The sequence below is a fragment of the Xiphias gladius genome, chromosome 17 (genome assembly GCF_016859285.1).
Source record: "Xiphias gladius isolate SHS-SW01 ecotype Sanya breed wild chromosome 17, ASM1685928v1, whole genome shotgun sequence".
NCBI lineage: Eukaryota > Metazoa > Chordata > Actinopteri > Istiophoriformes > Xiphiidae > Xiphias > Xiphias gladius.
The window spans coordinates 27,887,955-27,902,190 of record NC_053416.1 but is presented as its reverse complement, the minus strand read 5'-3'; positions in this window follow the sequence as shown (position 1 = coordinate 27,902,190).

Here is a 14,236-nt window from a genome sequence, read left to right as displayed (position 1 = left end):
TTTTTAACAATAAGAATTTAAATTAATTCAACATGCAACCCAAATCACCAAATCAAATTTCATCCCAGCTAAATGTTGATTTGCAAATCAACCCATCACCTGTGTTTAGTTTCAAACCATCTGCAGTGTGCGTGGAGCAAATTTGGTGATTTGATGTTGCATTTATTTTTCGTGATTACATCACTAAAATATGGAATTATTCATCCAGCAAGATAATTCCCCTTAGTGTGTGTGACTACAAAGAACGAGAAAAAAACATATTGAAAACACACCAATGAGCCACACTGTTGAACTGAGTGGCTAGTACAGTGTCTAGCTATTTCACTTTTTTAAACCTGTAAAACAACAAAACGAAAATGAAGAAACTATACAGTTGTCTGCAAAAGTTTTGGGAAAATGAATCTACATTGCATTCAGAAAGTGTTCAGACCCCTTCATTTTTTAAACATTTTGTTATGTTGCAGCTTTATGCTAAACTCTGTCCATACCGAACACTGTAGCCATTGTGCTTCCATTCCGTTCCTGTTGTCCCTGGTAAACGCAAAAAGTAGCACTATGCCAAAAAGGCAAAGAATTGGGTAACCTCCAGTAAGTGCAACATTCCTCACCCACATGTGCCTCCTTCTCCGTTGGGTTGTGGAACTGCCAGTCTGCAGATAACAAAGCTGTTTCATTCCTGTATGTTAACCAGCTATCCCTTGAGCTTCTGGGTCTCACCGAGAATTGGATCAAACCAGAAAGCATTTCTACCCCACTTTGCTCTCCACGAACTAAACAATCTCCCATACCTTCTGTCTATCCAGGCAAGAAGGTGGGACTGGCCTCCTAATTTCCAACAAATGGAAATTCACACAACTGCTGCTTCCAAAGAAATAGACCCCTTTTGAGTACCGTGCTGTTATGGTGACTGATGCAGGAAAAAGTCTCTGTGGTTGTCATCCAAAGGGACAAATGGGTGATTTTGACAATCTTCCATTCCCGATTATGTTCGCTACTCATCCTAGGTGATACGAACATCTATTTAGACAAGCTCTGCAGACTTCCTGTCCCTGATATACTAATTTTACCTGAAACAGGGTTGCAGCCCCTCCGATTCACAAAGCTGGTAAGGAACCCCAGTTAAGGGCACGTCACTCTCCATGGTCAGCCCTCTACCCAAGGACAGTGCCCCGGCAAGCCAAACACATAGCATCCCTCTCTGCTCTCCTGTCCTTCTCTGCCTCCTCCAGTCATTGACTCACCACCTCCCTCAATCAGCCCTCTAGCTGAAAAAACACCAAAAAGCGTAACATCTAGCAGTCCCACTACATGTCCTTCTTTGTTTCCACAGGTCAAAGGCGCATGACTTCTCCCATTCACCCCTCTCACTTAGAGCAAGGTAGCCGTCCTAATACAAATGGGCTGGACGCAATTCCCATCAACCTCCTCTAAGCCATATGTCACACCATTGTGCCAGCAATCACACGCGATATATGCTTCAATGGCTTTGGAACATTTCCGAAGGCATTAAGACAGGCTCGGGTAACACCTATCGAACGGGCAGTTTTCGAACAGGTCTCAGTCCTTGGTCCTTATCTTGTTGGACCTATCAACAACCTTTGACATGGTGAACTACTGCATCCTGTTATCTGTACTCTCTGATATGGGCATCTCTGCCAAAGCGCTTTCTTGGTTTGAATCCTATCTCACTGAGTGTTCCTTCAGTGAAGGGACACTCTCACAGCTAACAGAGTTTACCCTAAGCTGCTCCTGTGTTGTTTGGGCTATGTGCTCAGTGCAATATCCTGTTGGAAGGTAAACCTTTGGCCCAGTCTGAGGTCCTGAGTGCTTATTTTAAGAATATCTGTAGTCCATCAAATGTGGGCTTGGTTTGTGTGTAGCCAAACCACATTTTTTTGATGTATATTATTTAAAGTTGTCCCAATTTCTGTCAGTGTGCCTGAGTGTCTTTGAAACATACGGTTATGTAGTAAGTCTTGGTGTTCATTTGAGTCGCAGAAGTACCAGATTATTATGATGATATATATGTCTATTTTATGTTAATTAAGGGACAAACCGTACGAAGCATGAAAGGAAAGTGTAGAATGATGCAGCCCTCTTTTTCATCGGCAGTATATGAGTGTTTTATGGTACACTACGAATGAATTAAAGGTCAGAGCTAAAAATTTGTCAATTGTTTGGGCAGAAACGAGGCACACAGGAACACACATTGAAAACTGAGTGTGAAAAATTTCAGTAGTTTTCCTTGTCCCATTAGGGCTTCCTGGTGTCCTAGAGAAGGCACTGACCATGTTCCACAGTGTCCCCATTTCACATCCAGCCTGGGACCTTTTGTTTGTCATTTGCACATCATTTTCTAAATAAATATACATTACAACACTCCCAGGTCGGAATAAAGGAAGGTTTTCCTATTCTTCTGGTTCAACCAACAGTGTTTGAATACAGCAATAGACATACAGAGGGCACAAAAAAAGATGAAATTAAGGTTAAGGTTCCACGGGCCTCTGTGGAAGTGTGTCCCAGTTCCATACACATACTTACACTAAAGTAACCTCTGATTTAATGTTGCAAGTGCATTATTTCTATAGTTTCTAATCAAGTTTTGGAAGAGCTCTATAACAAAGACACTAATGAATAGCCTGTCAACACTACAGAATCCAATCTAGAAAGCTTACAGTAAGTTTTAGAAAGAGTGGTGTGTTGTGTGTACCATCTTCAGGCCCAATTATCATTGTTCATATGTAGTCTCCCACAGACTCCAGCACTAAATCAATCAATCAGAATGAGGGATGACTAAGCATTCCTGCAGCCCCAGAAAGCTCTTACTGTCTGCTTGCCAGCCTATACTTTATCTCAACTTAACACAGAAAAGAAAAATCATTCAGAGTAACAGAAAAAAATCAACTGTAATGTACTGTACAATGTTACCTCTGGATTTTTTTTTTTTGCGTATGCACCAACTGTGCATGCAGCCTGTTGAAGTTGTTTCTGCTTGTTTTCATATTATTCTAACTTTATAGCTTTCTTCCTCTACCATACTTGTTTAAATGTTTACTATTAAATTATTTAAGCTCTCTAAAGAGATAGATCAGGCCTGTTTTTTTTTTTTTTTTTTTTTTTTTTAACCATGGAGTTACTTCTTTCATACCTTTTTAATGTTATCATTCAACCAACGGTAGCAGTCGCATTGTTTACACCAGGGACCAGCTGATTGTGCTGAAGCGGGCCAGCATGGTCACCAGAATAACGGACACCCCTTAGAGACCAGGAGGAGGACGCACAATTACAGACGGTTTGGGCAGACTGGATGGAATGTTTCTGCAGCTCGGACACTGAACTGCTAGCCGTTGGGCTACATCCTTTGTATATACCCAGGGAGTTCTCACACACCATCCTGGTTGTTATTTATATTATTTATATTATTATTATTATTGTTATTATTCATTTAGATTTATGACATTTTACGTGTTGCATTAATAGCTTATTCATACTTTCAAAATGCCGAGCTGCCACAGTAAACAGACACTGACCGAGCTGCAGCTGCTCTGCCTGGCTGTGGTGGTTGCTCCTTGGACTACAGCCTCATTTTTGTGGTTGAATCTATTGTGTTATGGATATGTCAAGCTGCATTGCTCCTATTAATATTAACCAAGAAAGCAAAATTAAGCCACGCAGTATTTGAACACGTGGTGCTTCTATCAGATATAACAGATGTGTTCCAAATACACAACCGGAATTCAGGAATACAGTAGCATGAATACAACGCTCAGTAAAAACAACCTTTCACTACATACACAAAACCCCCACACAGCGTTTCACCCATTATAGACTAATGTAAATCAATAACAATCAGAGCCATGGCCACAGCCGCAATCACTGCAACAGCATCATTCCATATATTCAGTCACAGCTACAGTCAGTCTCAATCAGCCTCGGCAACCGTGTAGAGAGCTGGTCAACTAGCTCCATAAATTTTAGTAATCTATTTACCTGCGACGATACAGATTGCGCCTGAGCAGCCACAGCTGAGGGTGCACTGCACGGACTCTCATCGTGGCCACGATCAGGAACATAATTATGAGCATACGTAATTATCTATCACAATACAGTTTTTTACAACATTTTTGCTCAGGGTATTCAGACTCACGAGTTAAAATTCATTGATCACTTATTTAGTGTGTCCAGTCAAGTGTCCAGCATGAACGTGAGTGAAGTTTGTTGAACGGAAAGCATTTCAGCTAACAACAAGCATGCTAACCGATGTTTGGCTCTTATGAAGTAACATGATGCCAACTGCCAGTCATCTGTAATGATCTGTTCTACAGTTTTGAACTAAAGCAACCTGTGATCCTCTGCTGTGCGGGAATGAAGCCTCATCTCCGCTTGGCTTGTGAGATTATTTTTATGCTTTATTTACATTGATAAAATGAAAGTAAAAGGACGATTACCCTGTTTGCATAAACTTTGGCCACCACTCATGGATCCCGAGAGGAAACGAAAAGACAAAGGAAAAATGCTGGACCTCTCCGCTGAATGGTAAAAAACCCCAGGGAGTGGATAAATTGCACAACATCGTCTCCGCCACCTCTCACTCAACGCTGTGGGTATTTCAGAGCTCGCAAGCTAGCCAGTAGCTTGATCATTAGCAAACATTGTGTAAATAAGCAACCTGCGTTTTCTCCAACAATTTACGTGACGTCATGCCAAGCAGCACTTTGTTTTTGTTTTTACATGTAATCCTTCAGGCCAGAGACTTTGAAAAGAGGGATCCCAGAAATAACAAAGATTTTCTCCACAGACATTATCAGTAGCTAAACACTGAACAACAAACGACTCTCACCCTCACTTGCATGAAGTTAATTATTTTTAACATTTGACTCTCCTCTTTGGTCACTCCAGACCAGTCCCACATCACCTGGAATCCCACAAAAACGATTCGTTAGAGTCCCATAGAAAATGAATGGGCTCAAACTCATGTTGCACTGTACTCAGTGGATTTTCACTGCAAGGCTTTGACTTTCCTCCAACCATCTGTCCTGGTGTGTAGGACTGGTAACATTACACTTGTGCCTATCGACACACATGACAAATCTATGAGGAGAAATATGTTATTGGATTAGTCAAGGTAAAATTCAGTGTGGCAAACATCAGTACATCACCGTGTTTCAGTACGAGTCACATTAATTACCTCCACCAAGGAGCTTATATTTTAACCTGTTTCTGTATGTTTTCTTGTTTGTTTTTGTATTTTTTGTTTATTTGTCTGGAGATATACGCAAAAACTGCCAAAACAATTTGCACCAAACTTGGTATACGAATGGGGCATGGGCCAGGGAAGAACTCCTTAAATTTAGGTGTGGATCCAGTTAAAGAGGCGGACCCAGGAATTTTATTTATAACTTTCTTTAATATTTAATATTTTTGACATTTTTGTCAATATTTGGCCTTGTTGGAGGAGCCATTCTAGTTTTTTAAAATGTATTATTTTTGATAGACGTTGGAGCGTTTCAAATATACAAATATTCAGTAAGCTTTTTAAAGGCAGTTTGTGTTTGGTGTAATTGCCTTTCCACACAGAGCCATAGTTAAATCTTTAAGTTGCAATCTCGAAGATTTCAGTCCTGGTTTATTTGGCGACACCTGTAGTTACTGGTGGGTAACCTGTAATACTGTAGGTTACAGAATTCTGGGGGCAGCAAAACAAACTATAATTGGCCTTTTTGCATCATTCTGTGAGCAAACTTGATCTGATTTTATGCTGCACATGGCATGAATTCTCGAACAGCAGGGCACAGTGACAGGAGCTGGTTACCTCGCTGAGAGGTTGGAGGTGTGCAGCCTGTCGCCTGCAGCTCACTGTGGCTGCTGCTTCTTGTTCCATTACTCCCTGCAATATTTCAAAATGATCCGCTTTCCAAAGATGCCGAAAATGACCATTGTCTTGTTTTGTAGACACATTTTTGATGAAAGATAGCAGTAAGCGCTAAACTCACTGGATTTTCTGCGAGCAGTTTAGACCCACAACTATTGAACTGAGATGCCGGTAATGACACATATGGGCAACGGATGGGCAAAGGTGTCTGCTTGTTACCCCACTAATGACCTACAGGGACGCCGTCACACAACTCCGTGAATACATCAGAGGGGCTTTCCCTTTGAGAATGAACATGACAAAGATTGCAGCCTGCAAACAAAAGGGGGGGGGTTCGGACGAGGTCGCTCCAAAGCTTGTTATGTGTGTGGCAAGAGTGGACATTGGGCCAACGATTGTCCAGACAACAAAGGACAAGCTTAACATCATGCTGATTGACTCGAGGTGGAGTTGAGGAAGGTGACAGATCCTGGCAACACTATACCCGAGGCGAAAAATATGCAACCTACACATCCAACATATGAGAACACCAACACAAATACAAATAGCATGAATATACATGACACTAATCAGTTGATAGCTGCTGCAATAAATTTTGTTGAAGCTTAATATAAGACAAGAAAAGAGAGAATTATTGAATTATAACACTGCTTGTTAATGGCAAAGTGATCTCATTTCTTGTCGACTCTGGTGCGCCTGAATCTGCTATCCAGTGTTCTGAATTTGACAAAACACCCCCAAATGAGTTCTAGATATGTTAAAACTGTGGGAGCATTGCGACAGCCTATGAAAATTCACAACCCCATTGCAATGCTGAGATGAACAAGGTTTTTTTAAGAATGCATTTTTGTTGTCTCCCTACTGGGCAGAGATTTGATGTGCAAGTTGGGCGATGTGCTTGTGTAAACACCAGGGGGCATCATAGTCACCAGAATGACATTTGAAGCCTCCTTTGTGAAGCACTCACCAGACTGTTTCCTGTATGCTTATCAGTAGAAGCTTCCTCACAGAGCACTCACTTCTGTAAAGCAGCAAAACTCGCCACATCCTCAGACACAGATCACATGAAGCCTCGAGACTTACACTGAACTTTGCATGTTTCATTTGGACAAGACAGAGATTATGCAGAGAAATGGTATAGAGGAAGTGGAAATCACATACTGAGAATTAGCTGGCTCTATTGAAGGAGTGATCGCTGTGCTGCCCATGTTGTTTTGCCTGAAATAACTTTTCAATGATTGTTTCAGGCTATGGGTTCTTACCCACATGTGTCACTGATGAAACCAAAAGACAAACAATGGAAGGAACGGGGACCCAGTCTAGGAAGTGCAATGCCAGCAGAGCTGGTACCAGAGGAAGATTACAAACTTCCTGACTTCACGAGACACAAAAGAAAATACACATTTGACTCAAATTCATTTTTAGTGTCAGACCCATCTGAAATTGCTGAATTGAGTGAGGTCCCAAATTGCCTGTGGGCCCAAAACAAATATGACGTCTCAATAATGAAGGGTGTAGAACCCATTGTGATCACACCAAAATCCTCATACAGGCCTTGTCAAAACCAATAACCACTGAAACAGGAACCCATAGTCGGCATCACACCTGTCTTTAACTCCCTACTCAAAGCCACCTCTGGCTTTGAGTAGGGAGGTGGCTTTGAGTAGGGAGAAAATGTCAAGATCAGATTTGGACATTAAGGAAAAGAAATCGAGCCTGAATTGAAGCGATCTAACCTCTGGCTTATCAAGTTACCAAATGTCAATCATGTGAACCTGAATGAGCTACGGTAGTGTTTTACCCCTTAACACCGCAGGATAAATTTATGAGAATTTGGAGATTTTAATAGGAAAGAGAGAATGTTGCTCATAATTATTTTGAATGAGTCAGAAGTCATTGCAAAAAACATAAGACAATTAATACATTTGTAGATCGACTGTACATATATAAACAAACTGTCCTTGTCATCCAGTAAATTAGAAAACAGTGCTTAAATCTAAAACTATATCAGCGTATTCTTATACATTCCAATCTGTACATGAAAATTTGTATTTAAAGGAAAAAAATTAAATTAGTGAGGTGTATGGTCATATATGTAGAATTGAAACCATGTGTTGAAAATGGAGGCATGGCTCAGAGACCGTAGGTCAAAGGTCCTCAGAAGGGGTCTTGCAGTTTGAAAAGGAAGGTAATGTTTTGTAACTGAAACCATATGTGAGTGACAGTTTTTAGGAATACAACTGTCCAATTTAAGAGTCGGTGACCAAGGCTGATTTTCAGAGTGGTTCATCGGCTTCACACCCTCTCACAAGCAGATCTGCAGATGCTTGACTTGATGCTGTACTTCTTTGTAATAAACCTTTATATGCAATCAAGACGGTGTCAGCAGAGTCTCCTTCATCCTCTTCACATCATCAACACAATCTAATAAACTACATTAGTTTTATACTCAGGACTCAAAGTGTCTTGGATTTGTTACTTCCTGTTTATAATGTGCGATTGTACAATTGACATTACACATCTTGTCAAACTTTGATACTTTGAAACTTTGTCTGGATTGCTGCATTTTTTCTTACAGAAGAATTAAGACAGGCTGTGCATGCCATCACTGATTAATACAAATTGTTCAATAGATTACTATTAATTTTTCAATAACAACTTGGGATGTAAAGTCCCAGCACTGTTAATGTCTTGCCCTTTTGCAGTCATGACCAAATCTCGTTTCGTTGTGAAAGCCAGAATCACAGGCCGGACAGTCCCTGACTGTCTCTTTGTAGGTACAGTCAGGGACTCTGCTGAAACCACAACGTAGTCATCCAAGGTGAGCGACACTCCATCCACAGTACCCTGATGCCTCTCAGGTCAAGTAAAGTCATTTTTATTTATATAGTGCCAAATCACTTTTTATACAGAGAAGGTCTAGACCGTATTCTTTATAATATTATTTACAGCGACCTAACATTCACCCATGAGCAAGCACTTGGCGACAGTGGCAAGGGAAAACTCCTTTTCAACTGGTAGAAACCTTGAGCAGAACCGGGCTCTGGGCGGGCGGCTATCTGCCCTGAATCAATGGTTTGAACTGGCCTACTTTAGAATCCACAATTACAGCTCTACTGTCAGGCTATGTTTTATATGCCATTTTTATAAAAATGAAAGAAAGTCTTTTTACCTCACTTGAGGATATTTCCTTTCCATCCAGTACACTTCCAGTACACTTCACTGCTCAGACCTGGAGACAGAATGTAAGTGTCCTGTAATTACCTCTTGTGGCTACAGAGGCTGCTGTTGCTTCTGCTCAATAAAAGGTACATAGTCTCACTTTAAAGCAAGCTAAACTTTTTCACACAGTAGTCAAGTGATTTTTAACACTATTTAAGGTTGTAATGCTTTTGTTTATATGACTGGCAGTTAGCTTGGTAACATATAACAGGCAGGTAAGCTTTCGTTAGTGTTGGACTTTAGAGTGCAAGCATATGGCTATTTCCTGGAGGCAGTACTTACTAGTGTAAACTCGATTTGTATCATCCTCGCAAACACACCAGTAGGGGGTAGGTGGGGGAGAGAGGGGGAGAGAAAGAGAGACGGAACAGGAGAAAAGAGAACATAGCACAATGCAGGTTCCACATAAAGATGTATAATAATAATAAAATTAATAATAAAACTAAAAATAGAAGAAGAACAAATTAATAGCACTAGCAAAAGAACTAATAATAAGACTAATAATAAAACTAATAATAATAATAATAAGGTAAACAATAAGACTAATAATAATAATAATGATACTAAATATAAGACTAATAAAAATGTTCACAGTCTCAAAGACTGCAGAATCTACAGCTCTGGAGGTAGAAATACCTGCAAAAACACAGTACATGGTGCATGGAAAAGGAAGGTCAATGTCCAGTGATGATTTTGGCAAAAGATAATAGAATGTGCAAAGTAGCCAAAATACCTTTACATGTACATGAACATGTACTTCACATGTATATGCAAAAGGTAGAATATAACTGTTTCAGACGTAACAGCTAGTAAAAAGCAATTAGGAGAAAATGGGTAGTTTGTTTGTAAGAGGCACAGGAAACATATAGAGTGGGCTAGGGGCTGAGAAGGAGGCAGGAGGTGTGGATGTGTGAGGCAGAAATTGCTCAGTGACAGCCTCAGGCCAGAGAAAAATGGAGAGCGACACAGAACCGCAAGGCACCTATGCTAGAGGGCTCTTTTGAAGTGGCAGTCTCTTCCCCTCCAGAATCCCCTGAAGTGGACATTAGTGTGGTGGAGGACCATGGTCGTCCCGAGCCGTATCAATTAGAGGTGTTGGCTCCAGCCCCAGTAATGCCTGAAACCTCAGGCTTCCTCTCGGAAAGAACGTGTAGTTAGAATAACACTCTCGTGAAAAATGCAGATTCCAAATGTACATGCACATGTATATAGCATTGCGTTGCTATTGGTGCGTGCTCTATGTCTGATAGAAGCTCAGACATAAATCAACATTTTAAGCAGTTTTTACCCAGAATTTTAGAATAGTCATTTGGATCCTTGACGTTTTACCAACGTTTTTCAGCTGTATCTACCAAGCCCAAGGCTACTGTTAATTCCAAGCCTGCAATAAGTGCCCGCTCTCACCGATTCCTAACCAACACAGAACTCCCTGCTGGACACATACTGGAGCTTGTCCCTATGACCTCCAATCAACACTCCCTGAAGGCGCCCCTGCTATTCTAGTGGTTGGATCTAACATCGTTCGTTATGTACGGATTCCTACAGCAAAAACTTCCTGCTTCACGGTACAGGACACCACTGATGCAGTTCCAAAATGTATTCAACATTACTTTTCATAATAGAAATGAGCTTTGTAAAACTGACTGCCTTCACCCAAACTACAGGGTGTATTCTCTGCTATCTATGAACATTGATCTTGCTCTACAATCAAGCGAAATCTCCTGATTACACCTGACTCAGGTTCCTGTTTGAAAAATGTAATTTTTTTTCACTCAGTGTTTCAGTCTGTTACCAAAACTACCGTTAATTCTAGATCTTATCCCGTTAATTATTCCTCACAAAGCACTACCCCAACCAGATTAGAGATAGAAGTAAACAGGGTGTATCCAATTCAGTTTGCAACATTATCAAACCTTCCTCGCCAACAGACAACAATCTCTGAACCTGACCCTGACACAATACATTTGGCTTTGCTGAATGTAAGATCCTTGGCAGGCAAATCGTTTTTTATTAATGATTTTATTACTGACTCTAAACTTGATAGTATGTTTCTAACTGAAACCTTTTTGTTTGAAAAGAACAGGGCAGCAGCTGTTATTGAGTCAGTGCCCCCTAACTTTAACTTTTTGGATGTAGTTAGAGTAGGAAGAAGAGGAGGTGGGGTAGCTGTTAAATCCAAAGATGTGTTCTTGTGCAAACAGTTATCATTTGGCACATTATGGCCCTTAATGATCAGGCACAATCATATCTTAAAGAGCTCATAGTACCCTATTACCCCACTAGAACACTGCACTCCCAGAATGCAGGCTTACTTGTGGTTCCCAGAACCTCCAAAAGTAAGGTGAGGGCCAGAATGCTCAGCTATCAGGCTCCTCTTGTGTGGAACTATCTTCCAGTTTGGTTAAGGGAGCCAGACACCTTCTCCACGTTTAAGGGTAGGCTTAAAATCTTCCTTTTTGATAAACCTTATAATTAGGGCTGACTCAGGCTTATCTTGAACCATCCCCTAGTTATGCTGTAATAGGCCTAGACTGCCAGGGGACTTCCCATGATGCACCAAGCTCTTCTCTCCTCCTCTCCCTCCTTTATCCATGCACTTTCATATCCCATCAATGCTTGCTACAAACTTGGCTTCTTCTCTCTCCCATAGTTTTGTGCTTTCTCTTCTCTCGTCTGTTGCTTTCTGCAGGTATTTCTGCCTCTGGAGCTGCAGAGTCTGGATCTGTGACTTTAAACCCCCAACTGCCCCTATGATCATCAGAGCACCTCCCAACAATTTGTGGAGTTCTGCAAGGGTTGATTCTCAGACCTCTGTTATTTAATCATTATATACTTTAGGGTTTCATATCGCATGTACGAAGATGGTATGCAAATATATATATAGCCGTGTCACCAAATGAATATAGTTCAATAAACTCCCTGGGAACGTGCATTAAACAAATTAGTAGCTGATTGTTCCAAAATTTTCTCAAGTTAAATGAGGACATAACTGAAGTCATTTTTTTTGGGACCAATGAAGAACCTAAAGTCTGTGCTCACCTAATAGTCTGTCCTTAAAGTGTACAAATCAAACTAGAAACCTCTTTGTTATCCTAAATTGTGTTAACCTAAAAATGTGTTAACCTAAATTTCAGTAATCACATTAAATCGATAACAAAATCAGCCTTATACCTCCTTAAAAATATCACAAGGATCAGGGACAAGATCTAGACAAACTTGTACATGCCTGTATTTCTAGCAGGCTGGAATACTGCAATGGACTATTCACAGGTCTGTCTAAGACAGTCATCAGACAGCTTCAGCTGACCCAGAATGCTGCTGCCAGGGTTGTAACACGGACCAAAAAAAGCTCAGGCTATAAATTTAGTTCTCAAATCACTACATTGACTACCAGTTTCTCACAGAATCCATTTCAAAATTTTATTGCTTGTCCATAAATCGCTGAACGGTTAAGGTCCAAGATACTTTTCAGATCTCCTGACCCAGTACGAACTTTACAGACCTCTGAGGTTGTCTGGTTCTGGATTACTGGCTGTTCCCAGAGTAAACCTAAACATGGTGAATCTGCCTTTAGCTTCTATCCTGCTCATATTTGAATCAAATTGCCAGAAGAGCTAAGACTTGAGACGATGCTAACTACTTTAAAATCCAAACTAAAGACCTACCTGTTTACCACTGCTTTTAATTAATTTTCTTTTATAAAAAGAAAAAAAAAATTTAAAATTGTTTTTATTGTTTTTATTCGTGTGCTTTTCCCCGTCTTACATTTATTGTTTTTATTCTGTGCTTTTCCTTGCTTACTCTTATTGTTTTTATTTTTTTTGTTTTTGTTTTTTGTTTTTGTGTTTTTTTTAACACTTTGGCCTGTGTTCTCTGTAAAGCATTTTGGGTTGCTTTTGGATATTAAATGTGCTACATAAATAAATTCTGCCTTTCCCATTCGAGGGAACTGCTGCCATCTGCAACCATTGCTAAACCATATGAGGGTTTGAAGTGAAAGTATGCAGTCTGGTGGTGCTTCTACAGTTGTCAAAAAGCATAAGTCCAGACCATTGCACCAAAATTGAAAAATATTAAGTAGAGGGTCAGAGAAAAAGTAGCGTAAACCCATGTGAGTTTTGAGTCTTGATCAGTATATATTTGAAAATGAATGCGGTGTCACAGACTCCCACTCAAGGACAGGTGCTGGGGGAGGTTAGCCGCCCACCTTTTTTAAAACATAAATTTCATAATGTAAAGAAGTCCCAAATGGTGGACTCTATGTCCGAATTGGCCTTGTAAGTTTCATGAAGTTTTAAAACAGTAGATGGTGTGTTGAGCCATTTTCAACCCATGAAATGCAGATTTTTATAACTTTGGTAAGAAATGTCCATATCAACACCAGCACAGACCTGTTCATCACAGTACAGTCATATATCATTAGTTTACAGCTCAAAACTTTGTTTAAGTGTGCAATACCTCTTTAAAGCACTGCCACCTAGCCTTGCTGCCAATATGCCTCAGTGACCACTCACAATATTGCTTCCTAAAAATCCCCTGCAGCTGGAAAAGCATTTTCCCCAGAGGCTACCATTATGGATAGGTAATATCGATGAATAATAGTTATCAAAACTTGCGATGATAAATTCTATACTTTCTTCCAATTAAACCAGAAAAGAGAATATCCCAGTAAGATATAATATATGGAACAGAGACCAAGTCTTTCTGGAATAAAGAATGCATATTACTGTTATTGGATTTTATTTTATTTGTTTTTGTTTTTTTTTGAAGGAGAAACTGACTCAAGAATGTCTGAGGATTAACTGTATTCTTGTAAAGCACTACACCCAAAGAGACTGTGTCAAAAACTACAGCAAATTCCTTTTGTCAACCAATTCAGAATAAAACATAAGTAAACCATGAGAACTGAACTTAAAAATTGAAAATATTTTGTGTTCAAACCAGTTGTTCAAAAATAATGATTGGTTCTTGTACCAAATGTCTCTGTTGTTCTAAATGTAATATCTTGGGGAGAAAAATTGTATTTTTAAATTAATATTAATGATATATATATTAATATATATATATATTAAAAGAAGCATTTGTTCAATTGTAGTTTTAGAGGCATTTGCAGAGTAAAACAAAGTCAAGGCCTACTAGTTA